The sequence below is a fragment of the Nycticebus coucang genome, chromosome 19 (genome assembly GCF_027406575.1).
Source record: "Nycticebus coucang isolate mNycCou1 chromosome 19, mNycCou1.pri, whole genome shotgun sequence".
Lineage (NCBI taxonomy): Eukaryota > Metazoa > Chordata > Mammalia > Primates > Lorisidae > Nycticebus > Nycticebus coucang.
Genome location: NC_069798.1, coordinates 60,328,612 through 60,334,313, shown reverse-complemented (window position 1 = coordinate 60,334,313; position 5,702 = coordinate 60,328,612). Strand labels below are relative to the sequence as shown.

General features: G+C 39.7%; 1 pseudogene; it reads left to right on the top strand.

Moving 5' to 3' along the window:
• The first annotated feature begins 327 nt into the window (after window positions 1-327).
• Window positions 328-2,439, top strand: LOC128571724 (nucleolin-like; annotated as a pseudogene).
• Window positions 2,440-5,702: the final 3,263 nt, after the last annotated feature.

The following is a 5,702-nucleotide window of genomic DNA, read 5'->3' as shown; positions in this document are numbered from 1 at the left end:
GGAGGAGTGGGGAGTAAGGGGCGTTCTTCATGTCACTGGTTTCCCAAAAGGCAATTCATAGTTCTGATCATGCCACGTGCCTAAGGAAAGACAATTTCTCTCAGTGATTAATGTAAATAAATGGAAAGTTAATAACAACAAAAAAAAAAAAGAAAGAAAGAGAAAACTGATCAAAAGATGGGTGAGAGTGATGGGGGGGTGCAGAACAATATTGGAGGGTCAGATGCGAAGGGTCCTCCACAGACAGTGAGGACCCCCCTGCTACATAAATGAAGCCCTTAGGATTAGTTTGGCTGTTTTCTTTCTGAGAATCATCACAGAATTTCAATGACAGAAATTGTAATTGAGTTTAATATCGCATCAGTAAAATCATGCTTAACATCACGCAAATTCTCAGTCCGCGTGCCAGGCCCAGGTGAGCTCCAGGAGCCACGCTGCAGGGAGCCTCCTGCGCCGGGGTGGGGGTGGGGGAGCAGCGCCTGCGCAGTCCCGGGCGTTTGAGGACTCCATGCTGCAGGGAAGTCTCGCGTAATTAGCGGTGAAGTCTCGCGGCCTTCGGCTATTCTGTGGTGAGGTGAAGAGCTGTGGAAGGCAGGTAAAAATCAAGGTGACCCCAAGAAAATGGTTCCTCCCCAAAAGGAGGTAGAAGAAGATAGTGAAGATGAGGAAATGTCAGAAGATGCGGATGAGGACATCAGTGAAGAAGAGAGTTGCCTCAGAAGAAAGGGAAGAAGGCTACTGCAACCCCAGCAAAGAAAGTGGTGGTTTCTCCAACAAAAAAGGTTGCAGTTGCCGCACCTGCTGAGAAAGCAGCTGTCACCCCAGGCAAAAAGGCAGCAGCTCCACAGGCCAAGAAGATGGTTACTCCAGCCAAAGCAGTAGCAACATCTGGCAAAAAGGGAGGCACACCCTGCAAAGCATTGGTAGCAACCCCTGGTAAGAAGGGAGCAGCCACTCCAGCCAAGGGGGCAAAGAATGGCAAGAAGGAAGGCAGTGATGATGAGGAGGACAGTGATGAGGATGATTAGGAGAGGGTGAAGATGGAGATGAGGAAGAGGGTGAATTTGAACCAGCAGTGATGCTCCTGCCTCAGAGGATGAAGACCATGAGGATGACTGAAGAAGAAGCTATGGAGACCACACCAGCCAAAGGAAACAAAGCTTCTGTAAAAGTTGTTCTTGTGAAAGCTACCAGTGTGGCTGAGGAGGAAGATGAAGATGATGATGATGAAGATGAATATAACGATGATGATGAAGATGGGTGTGATGAATGAAGAGGAGGAAGAGCCTGTCAAAGAAGCACCTGGAAAAGGAAAGAAGGAAATGATGAAACAGAAAGCAGCTCCTGAAGCCAAGAAACAGAAAGTAGAAGGGACCAAACCGACTACATCTTTCAATCTGTTTATTGGAAACCTCAATTCTAACAAATCTGCTGCTGAATTAAAAACTGGTATCAGTGATGTTTTTGCTAAAAACGATCTTGCTGTTGTGGATGTAAGAATCGGGATGACTAGAAAGTTTGTCTATGTGGATTTTGAATCAGCCGAAGACCTGGAAAAAGCCTTGGAGCTCACTGGTTTGAAAGACTTTGGCAATGAAATTAAACTAGAAAAACCAAAAGGGAAAGACAGAAAGAAAGATGGAGATGCGAAAACACTTTTGGCCAAAAATCCTTCCTTACAAAGTGATTCAGGATGAATTACAAGAAGTGTTTGAAGATGCTATGGAGCTCAGAATAGCAAGGATGGGAAGAGTAAAGGGATTGTTTATATTGAATTTAAGACAGAAACTGATGCAGAGAAAACATTTGAAGAAAATCCCGGAACAGAGATTGAGGTGATCCATTTCCTATGCTACAATGGGGAGAAAGCTCAAAGTTAAGACTATATAGGTGGAAAGAATAGCACTTTGAGTGGTGAATCAAAAACTCTGGTTTTAAGCAACCTGTCCTGCAGTGCAACAGAAGAAACTCTTCAGAAAGTGTTTGAGAAGGCAACTTTTATTAAAATGCCCCAGAACCAAAATGGCAAATCTAAAGGGTAGGCATTTATAGAATTTACTTCATTTGAAGATGCTAAAGAAGCTTTAAATTCCTATAATAAAGGAAAATTGAGGGCAGAGCAATCAGGCTGGAGTTACAAGCAACCAGAGGATCACCTAATGCCAGAAGCCGGCCGTCCAAAACTCTGTTCATCAAAGGTCTGTCTGAGGATACCACTGAAGAGATGGTAAAGGAGTTGTTTGACAGCTCTGTTCATGCACAAATGGTCACTGACAGGAAAGTGGGCCTTCCAGAGGGTTTGTAGACTTCAACAGCGAAGAACATGCCGAAGCTGCAAAGGAGGCCATGGAAGATGGTGAAATTGATGGAAACAAACTTACCTTGGACTGGGCCAAGCCTAAGGGAGAAGGTGGCTTTGGAGGTCGTGGTGGAGACTGAGGAGGCTTCAGGTGGAAGAGGAGGAGGAGGAGGAGACCACAAGCCACAAGGAAAGAAGATGAAGTTGGAATAGCTTCTTTGTCCCTGTGTCTTTCTCTCATCTGTTTGAAGGAAAGGACTCTGGGGTTCTTACTCTGTTACCTGATCAATGACAGAGCCTTCTGAGGACATTCTAAGACAGTATACAGTGCTGTGATCTACTTGGAAATTCATATAGATAACATTTCAAGGGTGCTACCCTGTTGGCTTTGACTGGATATTCATATAAGCTTTAAAAGAGATGAGCGATAGACCTAACCCTTAAAAAAAAAAAAAAAACACAGAAGAAAATTTAATAATGTCATGTCTTGGGTTATATGAAGTCAGAATGATCTCACACCATATTGCATGAAGGAATCGAATGAAAAAAGCAATGGTAAAATGTGGTATATAGTTAGTAAAAGCAACCAGATTTGGAAGAATCTGTGGTGGTCATCACTGGCAGAAAACAAGGAGGCCTGAAGGACTACATTTCCTCACCCCAAACCAGATTTAAATTGTGAGAAGTAAATGTTCAATGATTGTCTTAAGATTTGCCATTTGTCGAGTTAGTATATAATTTTATATATGAACATTCATTAATTGAAAATTTTACTTTGAACTTCACTTTCTTAAAAACAAAATTTTCTTTAGACTTCTCAGTGAATGACCATGTTTTAGTGAAGATAGAACACTAAACTAAACGTTCTTTTCCTGAATTATATGTTTGCTTTTTGTGATTAATGTCAAAGCAAAAATTGCGCTAGGCAAAGTTAAAACAGGTAAAAAAAGATGTGTTCAAGGCCATCTGAATAGAGCAGAGACGTAGAACTCATTCTCAGCTCAGTTCAACTAGAAGAAAAGGCTGGGGGACTTCTAAGAACTGGAATTGGGGAATCAAGTTTTAGGCTTATTGTTTGCTAATTGGCCCTGAGGGAAAAGTAAACTTTCTTCTTTTTTTATTAAATCATAGCTGTGTACATGACAAGGAGTGGTTTTACCTCTTAGAGCAAGGTGCCTGTTGAAGGTAGGGGGCTCCTGGCCTCTCACAGAAACTAGAAGGTAAGAGTTTGTCTTCTTAGAAAATGGTTTCATTTCTAGGAAGTGGCTGAAATGTTTTTGAGAATGACATTCCTTGAAAATATTTATAAATCAAAAGGATAGAGAAAGAATTTATAAATTATCTACAGTAAATGCTCCATTCCGTAGCCTTACACTGAGTTTACTTGGGCCAGTATTTCATTATCAATGTAATACACTCATGTCATCTGCTCAGGTAGATTCTGCTAGTTAATTTTCATGGTGAGATCTCATACTTGAAACTCCAAAGGTCCTGTTTTGTTACATAAGAAAACTCAGTGTAAGAGAGTCATTCTTTTGTTCTTTGAATGCCAAATGTCAAAACCATTTATTAAATTTATCACTTTGTTACAGAAATTAATCAATAACAGACACATCTCCTGCACAATGTTTATTAAAGAAGAAAACTGTAACTATTAAAAATATCAAAAGAGGCTCAGTGCCCATAACACAGTGATTACAGTGCCAGCCACGTATACCAAGGCTGATGGGCTCAAACCCAGCCTGGGCCAACTGCAAGAAAAAAATAGCCAGGCATTATGGTGGGCACCTGTAGTCCCAGCTACTGGGAGGCTGAGGCAAAAGAATCGCTTAAGCTCAGGAGTTTGAGGTTGCTGTGAGCTATGATGCCAAAGCACTCTACCGAGGGTGACACAGTGAAACTCTGTTTCAAAAAAAAAAAACAAAAAAAAACTATATATATATATATACAAAAGAGAAAAAAATATACAAATTAATTCTCAAAAGAGAAAAGAAAGTAATCTCATTATATGATTACCAGAAGTTGACTCTCAATTTTGTATACTTAACTAGGTGCACAATATATGTTTATGAAATATATTTAAATCAGTAATTAGTCATATTGCATACACTTTGCATCTATAAAATAGAAACTTTGCTGCCAGGCAGGCTATTTTGTGTTATACCACTACAATATTGTGTACGTGTATCTCGTAGGAGACTTTGAAGATATAATCTTAGGAAAAAAGACACTTCAAACTTTGTGTGTGCACACACCCACACATGCACGTTTGAACTGGTGACCTGAAGCCATAAGATCACAAGGATGGATGTGGATAATGCATTGCAATTAGTAGACAAAAGACGTTTAATTGCTGAGTCTGTATGGGTAAAAACAAGAAGTCCCTAACGAACTATATTTCATGACCCCAAACTAGATTTAAATTGTGAGAAGCGAATGTTCAAGGACAGTCTTAAGATTTGCCTTGGTAGAGTTAGCATCTAATTTGTAGAGGCTTAATCAGATAAAGGTGCATGCTTCAGTGGTATATGCCAATAAATTAAGCAAATTTGAATTAATAATTAATTCTATTCCACAAACATTTTGTGATAACCTTCTATGTACCTGAGACATAATTAGGGTATAGCCCTCTCCTTTAACAGGTTAATTTCTAGTAGGGAGATCACATACAAACATACAGAAAAAATTTTGATTGAATATGCTGTAATTACGGTATCTTCCCTTCATTACAAATAATGCACCTGAGATCAAAGTAGGTCAATTTCAGATCACTTGGAAAATGTAATTCATGCTTTTTTTAGTGTCTCTATGTTGGTCTCTGGTCCAATTTCATAAAGTATCAAAACTAAGAAAAATTCAGAATATGTAAAATACAACACAATTTTGAGGCTCACCACTTAGCATATGCATGATATATAAAATGATATTCATTAAAATTGTCACTTTGATGATAACCATGATTTACTGAAAATCAAATGTTTTTCTTCTGCAAATATTATTTGTAAGGCATCATTATCAATGTTGTCCACAACACACCAATGATACATTGATTTTAGGAGTTAGATAAATTAATCCACAACAGAAAGGAGTAAACATTTCTTGTAGAGGTATAGTTGAATCTAAGGATGGTAGTGATACGTGTGCCTAGTCTTAAAAATACGCTGAAAATTATTTTATTTTTGGATATTAAAAAGCTATTCATGGGCGGCGCCTGTGGCTCAGCGAGTAGGGCGCCGGCCCCATATGCCGAGGGTGGTGGGTTCAAACCCAGCCCCGGCCAAACTGCAACAACAACAACAAAAAAAAAAGCTATTCATTTTCATAATATAGGCAGCCCAACCAAGTATTCGGGACAGGTAGAGGTATTTAGAAGACAGACTGAGCCAGGTGCAGCGGCTCCCAC